This window comes from Gopherus evgoodei, chromosome 6 (assembly GCF_007399415.2).
Source record: "Gopherus evgoodei ecotype Sinaloan lineage chromosome 6, rGopEvg1_v1.p, whole genome shotgun sequence".
Lineage (NCBI taxonomy): Eukaryota > Metazoa > Chordata > Testudines > Testudinidae > Gopherus > Gopherus evgoodei.
The window spans coordinates 49,613,495-49,627,845 of NC_044327.1; positions in this window are offsets into that span (position 1 = coordinate 49,613,495).

A 14,351-nucleotide genomic window follows, 5' to 3' on the forward strand; every position below is an offset into this window, starting at 1 on the left:
AATGATCTATAACAGGACAAAGTGGAAACTCACTACAGCAATGGAATCAGGTTACTGAAATATGAAGGAATAACCAGTTGCACAAATACAAAATGTGAAATGACTGTCTAGGAAGGAGTATTGCAGAAAAGTCTTTGGACTTGGATCACAAACTAAATATGAGTCAACACTGTTGTAAAAAATATAAAACATTCCAGGATGTATTAGGAGTGTTGTAAGCAAGACATAAGAAGTAATTCTTCCACACCACTCAGCATTGATGAGGCCTCAGCTGGAGTATTGTGTCTAGTTCTGAGTACCACACGTTGGGAAAGATGTGGACAAATTGGAGAAAGTCCAGAGGAGTGCAGTAAAAATGGTTAAAGGTCTAGAAAACATGACCTACAAGGAAAGATTGAAAAAAAATGGGTTTGTTTAGTCTGGAGAAGAGACAACAAGAGGGACATAAGTCTTCAAGTACATAAAGGTTGTTATAAAGAGGAGAGAGTTAAATTGTTCTCCTTAATCACTGAGGACAGGACAAAAAGTAATGGTCTTAAATTGCAACAAGTGATATTTAGGTTAGAGCTTAGGAAAAACTTCCTAACTGTACGGATACTTAATCATTAGAACAAATTACCTATGGAAGTTGTGGAATCTCCATCATTAGAGGTTTTTAAAAAGCAGTTAGACAAACACTTGTGAGGTATAATCTAAATAAAACTTAGTCCTGCCTCAGTGCAGAAGAATGGACTTTGAGGTCCCTTCCAGTCCCATATTTCTATGATTTCTGTGATTATTATTCAATACAATGAAGGCAATTGCTGATAGCCCTTGGAAGAAATTCTAACTGAAATAAATTCTGTGACAGTTGTAAAGGTTAGCTCAATTCATATTAAATATCAAGTTCAAGTGTTCTTTTCCTTTTACTAAGTTTTTTTTCTTTCATATTGTAATGGACACAATGTTGTAACGATGGGTGATATTAATGAAGAGCTAAACAGGTGAATTAGTGTCTGCACTTCTCTGACATGTATCTCCAAAAAACCTTGGAGGTGTGCCCATCGCTAGTTTTTCACTCTGTGTAAGAAAACAATTCCTAATGATCAAATGGACTCATGGATGCTGGAACAATTTGGAGGGTGAGAGTGCTGATAGCCATTGAACCAAACTATATACGCTGAATATGATGGAAACCGCTTCAAACTCCACCCCCAGCACCTTTAGTTCTAGTGCCTATGGTTGCACTGTTCAATTCAAATTTGGACAAATTATTAATGTCAGGCAGAAAATAAAGGTATTTTCACCCTTTACATTCCCAAAACAAGCTATAAGGATCACTGGGTCAAATAGTTAAATAACTAACAGGGTTATGGACCAAATTCTGCAGTGCATACGCAGTCAAATACCACATGTATTTCAAATGGAATTTCAGCTCAGGGCTGCAGAAGTGGGCCCTTTTCACTGGGATGATTGGAGGTGCTTAGAGGTAGAGAATGAGGTTAGGTTATTTTACGAAAGTAACTAACCACCTATAAAACTGATCCTGCTCATATTGAAGTCAATGATGAAAACTTCTTCAAATGGATTGGGAGTCATTTACAATGGACTTCACTGTGGCATAAGAGTTTTTATTATTCATGTTGAGAGAGTATTCTAGCTTAACCATTTATATTCTCACATACACAACTCTGTCAGAACTGTTTTTTCCTGAAAAACACCATATTTTAGGTTTTTTGCTGCAAAATTTCTAAGATGATTAACTGGGTTTTTTTGTTTGTTTGTTTTGCTGCAGACTTACCCATAATTGAAATTATTCAGCTAACATTCCTGCTTCTTCCCCTTTCAGTGAACAGATACAGGGCACGGCACTTTCTTATTCTGCTCAGAATTGGAAGTTCCAAAATTATGCCCAAATGGGCTGCTATTGCAGAATTTCCATACTAATAAGAAATGAAAGTTACCAGAAACCTCACCAGAATACCTATTTTCATGGACTTTTCAGTCTAACTTTGCAGACTGCAAATAGATAGTTAAGCTGAGCATCTAAAATTTTCAGTACTTTACTTATCCGAACCAAACTTCACCCATCACATAGGGTTTCCAGTGTCATTCAAAACCATTTCACATCAGGATAACTATCTCTGAGAATGATAACAAAGCATGTGGAAGTGCTGATTAACTCACACTGTGATACTAGTCCTAGGTGAAACACCTTTGAAAAGCACTTTTTGTGGGGAATTGCATTTCAAGAGTCAACACAAAAATATACCTTGTGTATACATATATGTCCTTTATGGAACCTCAGCAAAGGTTTAAATGATTATCAGTTTGAAAGATGGGAAAAAGTGTTTGTGTGGATGGGGCAGGGGAATCAGGTCACATATCCTTAAGAATCATGACAGGACTTGTATAGCTATTGTGAATGGGAAGCCATGGTGAGATTATTGGCCACACTTTCTTATATAAAATGTTAATGAAATTACCCCAATTGCATATGCAGCTATAACTATTGTCACTGCATGCACAACTGCAAAACAGTCAGTTAAAAAAAAATTAGCTCTCTCTGTAACCCATCCCCTAACTTTAAATTGATATTAGAAATAAGAATTCTATATTGTGACAAGCATGTAGTAATAGCTAATTATCTGTTGTAACCATTGCCTCCCCCATATATTTGAACTCATGCACTGCTGTCATATTCCTTCCTGGAAAACTCAAAGCAGAGTTTGGGACTGGCATTATAGCTAATATTTCATACTGATTTTCTGCTTCAGATCAATATCCACTTTTAAGTTGTCATTAGTATTAGCTTTAGCAGCGCGTATAGGATATTCATGCTGCACACCACATCAGAAGGATTTGTAACATAGTTTGCATTTACAATTCAGTTGCTGTATCCCAAGTTTCATTTCCTTTATTTGTGTTTTCAAGGTGAACTGCTCAGGGGACTTTAGGTATTCTGAATAAGTTATTTTTTTCTTAGTCTAAACAGGGATTTGGGGAATTATTCACAGACGTTGCTGATTTTTTTGCCCTCAAATTTCAGTCCCCAGCAATTTTTGTCAAGTTTTTCAGAACTTAGAATTTAGAAAAGTTTGCAAACATTTTAAAGTTTTAGCATATTTGTGATAGTAACTCATCTGTCTCCGGTTGTAATGATTTATTTGAATGATTGATTAATCAAAACAAGGAGTAGGCTTTGGAGAATAGTGGTTTTAAGCCCCAGTTCAGCAAAGGTGTGTCAACACATGCCTAACTTTAAGCATATGAGCAATCTCAATTAAGTATATGGAACTACTCATGCCTTAAATTTAGATATATACTTAAGAACCTTGCTGAACTGGGGCCTTAGGCGGTAAGACATTCACTTGTGACAGTGCACATACAGAATACATACTCAGAACAATAGGGACATCTGTAGCTAGAGCAGAACTGATGCTGAATTTTAACATCTTTTCCTTGCTAGACTTGACTCTTCATTAGGTGTTTTAACCAGTGTGGCAAGGTATCTAGAACAAATCAGATTTGTGATGGTGTTAGTAGTGGTAATAAAAAAGATTACACAATTTAAGCCATTTACAGTGGAAAAAAGCCCCAATTGCATACAACGGTGTATGGCATTCTTCACATATGTTATTTTGGACATAACAACTGAAGATTTGTACAAGTACACAAGCAATGGATATTGTGTGGATAAATTTCATTGCTTTCTTTCTGCAAAACTGCCATCCTCCTTGCATACACAATGTGTTTGGCACTAGCAACATAAAGGTAATGGGTTGGAATACCTGTCTGCTGAATTTGTGTATACAAATACTAATATCCTCTTTCATTTCTGATGCTTCGTTATTGTGACACACAAGCGCTGAGAATTTGCTCCTGTGTTCAGAGCACATGCTATAGAACGCATTCGTGCTCCTGTGCACAAGCAGCTATCTGTAAAATGCATCCCCCGCTTTTATGCATCCCTGGGCACAATCCTTCCATTCTATAAGTCGTGGCCTGTCTTCCCCTCTCCCCTGCCCCCACCTTCCTTGCTTATTTCTTTGATCTCCTAATTCTCTTTATCTTTAGTTTGGCTGAATATTATCAATTTTCAAAGTTGATATTTTCATGGCTCCTAGTTCAGATCTTTCCAACCCTGTAATAACAGCTAATCTGCTGGCTACGTTTCTTTCTGATTGATCTAGTTATGCTAATAGTGCTGATAATGTTGCTGAAACTAGTGCTGGACATGTGTGTCCCATCTAGGATATACAATTTTTCAAACTCATATCTAGGGTTGAAATTGCCTTTCATTTTCCGTCTGATAATCTGTTTGTTAGGATCATATTGTATAATGGTTGTCGACTGCTTCTAATCTTGTCTCTCCAGTGGGTCTGCTTCTTTGTTTACAAGTTGAGGGTGGTGGGGGGAGAATTACTGCAAGAAATAAAGAAGCACAAGCATCAAAATGCACTCCTAAGCAATTCATGAACCAAGAGCTAGTAAAGCATTGTTGTCCAGCTATGCCAAAAGGAGGACAGGAGACATTTGATATGGCTTTAATCAGGCTGCACTTTATTGTTAAGATGTCTGGGACTACCTAGTACCCCAGTCAACCCATTGCTGGACCATTGTCAACACCCCCCTTGAGGAGGGTTAAGGTGGGTTATAAAAAAAGGGGGTTGGTTCCCTGCAGTCATAGGGCCCCAAATCCCTCTATTCCACTCCTTAACAAATACCATCCTTTTAAAATCCTTTACCAAGCCATTTATCTGGTCACAGTATCCTTCCCTATGGAGTACCTGCACTGGACATCCACTCCATGCTTACATAATGAGCTGTGACATAAAAGCCTAACACTCTTCCATGCTCACTATAACAAATCCCTCCTTGAACCTGCTGTAGGGAAGGCAATCCCCGACCCTCCTCCACCTAGGCAATCCTTGTGGTGAGAGAAAAAATCCTTCCCAGCTCCCCTAAAGAAAGCAGCTAGCGTGAATCCCACAGCAGGTCCTGACCAAACCTGGTATTTTGCTACTTCAAGGGCAGGGAGAGTGGGTGCTGCTCACCTGCTCCAAGAAAAAGTGGTTTCTCGTGCCTGGGCTTGACATTTTTCACCCCTCAGCCCTTCTAGTCCCAGGGATGAGTCAGCATTGCCACGCTGACTGCACTCCTCCTTTTGCAGCAGCTTCTGAGCCTCTCTTCTCCTGCCCACCCTGTACCAATAAGGCACTGTTTCCTTCTCCCCTCAGCAGCTGGAATAACAGGTCCCTGGTTTAAAGGTGAGGTGCAGTCATTTCTTTTCTTTTTCTTTCTTTTCTTTTAGATCAACCTTGCCGGAATTCATAAGGCGATCAAGAAGACTATTACATTCATGATGTATTGCAGGTGTGTAGTAAAAAGCTTTTTTTTTTTTTAAAGGAAAATGGATGCAGAAAATACTGTTTTATGCTTTATAAACCCGAGATACCTTGTTTTAGTTGAAAGCCTGCCAAAATGATTTGGCAGGGTCCTGCCTCAAACCAACACTTATCACTAGACTTTGAAGTGCTGGAGTTAGTGTGTTTGTCAGCAATTCACAGAGGCTGAAACTGTTCACCATGGAAAAAAATTCACCTCATTAGCTAAAGATGATGCATAACTGAACAGTACAAGTTTTTGTACAACATTCTCTAGAAACTTTACACGTACATACTTGTGCTTCTGATCCTGCAGCCATTGAAGTAATTTGGCAAAACTCTCTCAACTTCAGTGGGAGTCGTATCTGCCATGGAAGAAGTTCATTGAGTGAAATCCTGATCCCCGTTTGAAATGAGCGGAAGTTTTGCCATTCATTTCAATGAAGTTAGAATTTCACCCATTATATCTGTGTTTAAACACATTTAACTTCTGCAATGGCAATAGTAAGGTGTAGTTCTTCTATGTAACAGCCATAGTAACGTGGCATAGGGGGTTAATGCTATAATGGCATCTGTATACAATATAGTATCTAGAATATCTATATAGAAGATCAGTTATTGTCAGCTACGTACTACATTGTAAGTATGGAGCAACATTATTATCTTAAAATTATTTTTGGATAATCCATATTTGTGAAAATACACATTCTCCACTGATATTCTGAAGACACTTTCACAGTTCAGCACTACTTCTTAGGACATTAGTCTTTATAGAAATCAGTTATTGGCTACCTACCTGAAAGGTACATCTTTGTTTAGTTGACTTTCCTCTTATTCTTAAATCCCTCTTAGGTACAAATTTCATAATAACACAAGCTAAGAATTTTACCTTCTTAAGTTTAGTGCCATCTGAGCCTTCCTAGCTCAATTCATACTTCCCAGCATACTTCTAGGAGCCAAGTCAGCATTTCAGCTCAGGACATTCATCCTAACTGCATTTCTGAGCAGTTTGCAATAGACAGACATCAAACGATAACCTAGACATTTTTATACACGTAAAATGCCCCTTTTGCAAGTATAGCTTGAAGCTGTGTACTAATGTTTATTTTGCTCCTCACTTTTTGTATACACTTAAGTGTATAGTACAGTGAGTGGACTGATTTTCAGTTTTGCAGAATTGATGTTTCCTACAGACTTTGGAGCTCTGTAAGTCTAAAGACTCTAAACTATGCAGTAATGTATAATTATACAGTATTTTTTATCCTCAAGTTCAATCTTTACTAGCAGACAACTTCAAGAATTAACACTGAGGCCAGGAACTTAGCAGGATACAAAAAAGATCAGACATTTTATATGGATAATAAGAATATTCAGAGTTGTAATAGTAAATATTAAAAAAAGGAAAGGGATATAAACCTTCATGCTTCAGGGGCGTGAGCAGGCTCTGACTAACTGAGGTTAGAAGGAAATTTTCAGTGGAAGTAAGTTATCTCATAACTGCACACACAGGATTACTTTGCAACCTTTCACTAACACAGCTGGTACTGTCCATTGCTTTTGATGGGATACTAGCCTCGATGGTCTTCTTGATTTGTTTGATCTAGTATGGCTGTTCCTAATAGGAATGCCGCTTTTAATAGCGCTTGACCTATAGGTGACCTGTTCTTAACTAGGGGACCTGAACTGATGCAAACTTCCTCAAAGTCTGGGGGGTGTTCACTTCTGTGGTTTTGCTTCAGTCCCACTTTTACTGCTAACATTCATTTTCATTCTAAATCAAGCAAATATACCATTGCATACATATGTCCAGTTGCCAGAGGTGAAAGTAAGCTGGTACGGTCTGGTACGGCATACTGGCAAGAGCCAGTACGCCATGCCGGACTAGATTGTCTTCTCCAGGGGTGATTTAAAGGGCCCAGGAATCCCCACAGTGGCCGGAGCCCCGGGCCCTTTAAAATGCCTCTGGAATCCTGCCACCACAACTCCAGCCCTAGCCCGAGCCCTGCCATCCTGGGGTAGTGGTGGCAGGGCTCCCACAGTGATTTAAAGGGCCTGGAGCTCTGCGGCGGCCAGGGCCCCAAGCCCTTTAATTTGCGCCTGAGCCCTGGGGCTCCTAGACACCTCTGCAGCTAGTAGCTCCAGTGTGATTTAAAGGCCCTAGGCTCCCAGCCACAGCCAGAGCCCCAGGGCCTTTAAATCTTGAAAGGCCATGCCCCTTCTAGTGGAGGCCATGCCCCTTCCAGTGGAGGCCCTGCCCCTTTCCAGACTCTGGCGGTTACTTTCACCCCTGCCAGTTGCACAATCAAACAGAATACCTAGTATATCTTTACACAATAAAAACAAATCCTATTGTGCTTGAAGGAGACACTTAGCTTTCAGCCATATGCCTAAAAAGCAAGTTATAGTATATAATTTCCTATTAATACACACCCTATCATGTTTTGTCACACAGTCTGCAAAATGTAATTATTATATTCAACAATTATTTGATAGAAAATAAATCAATAAATCAACAATTGGGATGTTAAATTAAAAATTAGACAATCCACAAAAATGCCAGCTAAATACTTTAAATAAAAAAGTGTGGTATGCATTAATTGGTAATCAACCTCAAAAATAACAATGAAAAGCTGTTAACAAAACCCCATATATGCATAGATTAAAACAAATTAATCCACATTAATTAAGACAAGACATGATAAAATGATTATGGCTATTACTAATCAGGCTTTAGCTAAAGGGATAGTGCGTTTTTTTAGGCCTTGTCTGCTTTGATTTGATGTAGTTAGGCAGGGAAAATCCTACTTATATCTAGATTAAGAAAAAAAAACTTTACAATTTCTTTCAACAACTCATTTTTAAAAAATGGATGGAGTTGTATTTGATGCATCTGAGAAGAGAGAATGGCACAGGTTGCTTGATGTCACCCTAATCCTGTGCTAAGCCAGTACATCTAACCGCAGAACAATTTAGAGCAGACACAAGGAAGCATGGTAGAATCTGTCCCTTACAAAGTAATCAAGCACTCATATAAGAAGTGTTCTAGAAATCAGAAAGTCTGAATCATGTGACTTCTTAGGTGTTGTTTGAGACTACTCCTGCTTCCACTGAAGTCAATTAATTAATGGGGGCAGGATTGAACGAATGACCAACAAACTTATGAAACAAACTGAAGCACTTACCAAATCATTCTCAAATATATCTGGAAAATCTCTCCGAACTGAAGAAGAAATTCACAGATCTGGCCAAAAAAAAGAGCCTGGGCAGTGAGCACGCTGTCAGCTGTGCTAGTACCCTGAGGGGCTCGTAACTCCCCAGTGATTTTCGTCACTGAGGAATTCTTAAATAGTCTTTAAAATCTCAAGGAAAATGACTGATGAGAAAATAAAATAATATCTTGATTAAGATGGAGTTAAAGTTGTAAATATCTATTGATTTACTGTTAAAAGAATATGATAGATTTCTCAAGGAAAAAAGCCTTCTAAATTTTAATTTTGAAAATCTTAGAGGAATAAGAGTGTCAGCCTGGGAACTGTTAAATTAATCTCACACTGTGAGTGTTTGTGGCAAGCTAGTTAGCTTGTATAAATATTTATTTTGATTCAAGTCTTTTAGAGCATGTCATGTAAATATGTAAATTAATAAGGACCAGAAGAATGTAAGGGTTGATTGAAGCCAGTCTTGTCCACGAAGACATGAGGCTGTCATTAGGGAAGCCTGTGAGCTGAGCTTTACCCTAGAAACATTATAGGAGACCATGTGTCATTTGTGTTCCCCTTATTTATTTATTTTTTACTGCATTGTGTTCACTTCCCTATAGATCTCTAAATATAGTTTTGCTCATGTAAATGCAATAATTGAGCAGGTGTGCGCAAACACGCACAGCTGTGCAGTTGTATTCTTATTTTTGCACATGTGCCAAAACCTCTTTCCATTGAAAATATGGCTCTTTCAATGCTTAATTTCTGGTCATAAATGAAACAAGTAAATTGTGTGTGCACACAGACATTCACATGTCATTAGTAATTTGGGAACTTCCCAGCAGGTGAAGGGGATATCTGGGAACAAGCAGTCTAGTTATTTTGCCAATAAGTAACCCCTATGCCATGATCTCTCCCCATCGCATTAATGTGGTGAAACTGTATATAATTGTTGTATGTCTTTACTAAAGAAACAGATAACATTATAACATGGAGGCAAAACAGGACTGTTGTGATTTTGGATGTCATGAATCACTATGTGCAGGTAGAGAGTAGCTTAATACAAGATAGACATCGGCAAATGTTTCACACTACAGAATTAATTAAGTGACAGTAGTATGTGGAGGGAGATCTATGAGGTTATAAATTTCCCAACCCTACTATGTGGTGTTGAAGGAAGAAACTTTCTCTGTGTGAGCTTCTAACTGGAACAAAAGCTGTTCCTCTGTTTTGCCTACAACAGCATGTCTTACTGACTTGATCTGAGGGGATTCTACTTTTCTTCTTCAATTTACAGGTGCTGGCTTGCCTCTCCAGATTCATATTACAATATTAACAGAGAAAGTTGGGTCCTATCTGTAATAAATAGCCTTAGTTCAGATGTTCCCAACCTATGGATCATGGACCACTGGTGACCTGTGGACCAGTTACTGTGTTTTTGCAGAGCTGGATGGTCATACGGTGCCAGTTTCCAGCTGCTATATCATATTAAAGGAAGCTAAAAGTAGTTTAAGTACTATCCTAATTTCACTTTTCCATGTTGGTAACTGCTGTATTTGCCACAGGGATGTTATGTGATTGTGAGTAGTCAGAAAAGTGGTCCATGAAAAAATGTCTTCATGATGATTCTACCCTGTGGAAATACTTGGGCAGCATTAATTTAATGTTGTGATTTTGTGTCCTTGTAGCTGCTGGCCACAGCCACTATCACAGCCTCTTACTTTCATACAACTAAAGCTGTTTTCTTTAGCTCATGTGGTAGAGAATTGTGCTTTTGGTGCTGAGGATATCAAGTGTGTTCTCCATTGGCAGAGTGGTGTTTGTATGTTTGCAGCATTGATGTGTTACAGCTCCACTGCTCCATTGCTTTCAGGGATCTTATGATTGTTCAAGTAGGTGGCTTCCTTTCTCCCCACTCCCTCTGACTATTGCAGGTTGTTCTTTGGTGGGGATTTTTGGCCTGATGTAACCTAGCCTTCCTTTTATTAGGAATCTAGCCAAGGAGATGTTGTCTTTAGATTGTGAGCTTCCCCTTAAAAATATTAACACTGTGCCTGGTAAGAATGTGGCTGCATTCAGATGTTCAGGAACATAGTGAGCATGCTCACACCCTGACATCCATTCTCATGGGCCTGACTGACATGGCATTCAAGCTTCATTTGGGACTCTACTCCTAGAAAGAGTGCAAGATTGGATGTCCATGTCCCATTAAAAATATTATTACACAGCTATTTTTTTTAATAAGTAGCAGTAGCCACAGCTGCATAGTCTGAGTGACTCAGGGAGCCTATGCATGCCATGAGCCATGCTAATGTGGGTAATTCATCTACAAGGAAATAGGTATTATATTCCACATAGTATTATCCTGATCTGAAAAAATATCCTGTCCCAGTTTTAAATGCTGTTATATATAACAGGAAATTAATTCCTTTTTGCTAATTAAATATTTCTCTTTTCCTGCTACGCTACATCATTTTTAGTGTTGTAGAGTGTAATGTGATCCACACCAGAGAGTGACACAGAACCAAGGCAAGCATTTTTAAAAGATGTTCGCTGGTAATATAGAGGTATGTTATAGCCTCCTAACATTAATGAGAATCACACATGTCCACTCTTGGGGAACAGAGCCATTGATGGGAGAACAGATCCCTTAAGGATCAAATCCCAGACCAGAAATTTTAACTTAGCCTGTGGCACCCAGAATGTTTCTAACTTTATTTCCAGTTACATATGTCTTCAGAAACAATACATGAAAGAGTACAATATTTTCTTTATCTCCTGAGTAGAGATTTTTCTGCCTATTTAAAATGTTCTTTTTCTAATACCTATTGATGCTTTGAAAACATTTTCCCTCTTCTACAGTGTATATATTACGTGTAGGGATTACAAATATATAGGCTGACTTTGCATGACTGCAATAGTTCACATTTTGTCAAATAAGTCCAATAAATGTGTTTTCTTTTGTTAACTCTTACCCAGATATTTTTGTTTGTAACTTAAGTCAGTTAGAGTCCACAGGGATCCCAAAATGTAAAAAAAAATTTAAATAATAGTTTAAATATTGTTTATATATTGATCTCAAAATAGGAAAACCCCACAGTGTGGGGGACACAGTGCATTACCACTTTGTTAGTCACAAGTGTGAGAAATATAGCTGTCACTTTCTGTACCGGAACCCACTGACAATGGGTTTTCTTTTGTCTTCTGGTTGAAATCCTGACCAGGGGTAGTGTAGAGCTACATCACTTTAGTCTGCTAGCAACTATATACTCAAGGGAAGAATGCCTACTGCTATACCTCTTCAGAAGGTGAGCTATACATTCCCCAGCATACCTGGCCAGTTCCAATGGCTGATGTGGAGTTGTGTCATGGCTCACCTTCTCTCTACACCAGTGATAAATGAAGAGGGGAGGGATAGCTTCCTTTTATGGTCCCAGTTAGCTATAAAATCCCTCTTAGTAGCTGTTCTCTGCTTGCTTTACGTATAATGGTTAAAGATTCTCCCTGCATAGGTAAAAGGAAAGGAATGATCAACTGACCAAAACAGCCAATGGAAGGCTAAAACTTTTTAAAATTGGGTTTTTTAAATCTAGCAATAGCCTGAGTTTTCAATGTATTTCCTTTTTTTTGGTTTTAATCAAATTTACTTTTTTTTTTAAGAACAAGATTGGATTTTGTGTCCTAAGGGGTTGTGCACATGTTGATTAATTAGCTGGTGGCAGTGGCTGGTGATGGCATGGCCCGGCCTAGTTCCAGCCAGGCAGTGCAACTGTAGGGCCGCCAGCCACCAGTGCTCCAGGCAGCGCGGTAAGTGGGCACAGAGCGTGGAGGCGGTTGGATAGAGGACAGGGGAGTTTGGGGTGGTGGTTGGTGGATGGGGGTGTGGATAGGGGTCAGGGCAGTTGGGGGGGGAGAACAGGGTGTTGAATGTAGGCAGGGGTTCCAGGGGGGCAGTCAGGAAGGAGGGGGGGTTGGATGGGGCAGGGGTCCTGGGGGGAGGGGCCACAACTCCCTCCTTTAACTGGCCCTCCATACAATTTATGAAACCTGATGCAGCCATCAGGCCAAAAAGTTTGCCCTCCCTTGGATTAAATTAATTGATTAAACAAAATTAGCACTGACCACAAAATATCCAGTGGAACAGTTTAACTTTGGAAAATGCTGAATTGACTAAATCAAAATGTTTCATGGGTCCTGTCAATTTTCTCTAAATTTTCATGGAAAATTATGTAAATGTTTTGATAAGGTCAAACTATTTTATTTTGACTTTGTTTTGACTTCTGTGATTATAATTTATATTTATAATATTTTTATTTTAATAAGATAGGCATAGAAAGTACGCTTATTAAGTTTGTGGACGATACCAAACTGGGAGGGATTGCAACTGCTTTGGAGGACAGGGTCAAAATTCAAAATGATCTGGACAAATTGGAGAAATGGTCTGAGGTAAACAGGATGAAGTTCAATAAAGATAAATGCAAAGTGCTCCACCTAGGAAGGAACAATCAGTTTCACACATACAGAATGGGAAAAGACTGTCTAGGAAGGAGTATGGCAGAAAGAGATCTAGGGGTCATAGTGGACCACAAGCTTAATATGAGTCAACAGTGTGATACTGTTGCAAAAAAAGCAAACGTGATTCTGGGATGCATTAACAGGTGTGTTGTAAACAAGACACGAGAAGTCATTCTTCCGCTTTACTCTGCGCTGGTCAGGCCTCAGCTGGAGTATTGTGTCCAGTTCTGGGCACCGCATTTCAAGAAAGATGTGGAGAAATTGGAGAGGGTCCAGAGAAGAGCAAGAAGAATGATTAAAGGTCTTGAGAACATGACCTATGAAGGAAGGCTGAAGGAATTGGGTTTGTTTAGTTTGGAAAAGAGAAGACTGAGAGGGGACATGATAGCAGCTTTCAGGTATCTAAAAGGGTGTCATCAGGAGGAGGGAGAAAACTTGTTCACCTTAGCCTCCAATGATAGAACAAGAAGCAATGGGCTTAAACTGCAGCAAGGGAGATTTAGGTTGGACATTAGGAAAAAGTTCCTAACTGTCAGGGTAGTTAAACACTGGAATAGATTGCCTAGGGAAGTTGTGGAATCTCCATCTCTGGAGATATTTAAGAGTAGGTTAGATAAATGTCTATTAGGGATGGTCTAGACAATATTTGGTCCTGCCATGAGGGCAGGGGACTGGACTCGATGACCTCTCGAGGTCCCTTCCAGTCCTGGAGTCTATGAGTCTATAAGATAAAAATCAAAACTATAATATTGAAATGAAATGTTTTGGAATAATTTCATGAAAAATTACAATACATTAACTTTTTGTCTCCAACTGGGGCAAAACCAAACTTCAAATCTTGGACTTTAGTGTGGGACATACATTCTGTATTTCAGCTCTAGAAATAATATACAGCCCAACCATATCTCTCAGTTATCAAAAGAGAGAGGATTTTGAAAACCAGCTGGGCTATAGTAGCTGATTCTACAGATATTATGGTGCTACCTAGATGTGTATTATGTTATTGTATATTTCTGCCTATTCATTAGAAACCAAGTGGTTCCTTATTATGAATAAAATGTGTAAAAGTAGTGTTTTCAGCCTATTTGTTACTGATTGTAATTGGCTTCCTCTGGAGCAATATTTTGAAATACCCAAAAAAGAGAAGTGGAGATTTATATATTTTTGGTTCTACAAGGCAGCCACTTGAACTTTAACACTTTCTATCTCTCTTTCTCATTATGGTAATGGCATTTTAATGGCTGACAAGCCAATTGAACTTTGATTGTTT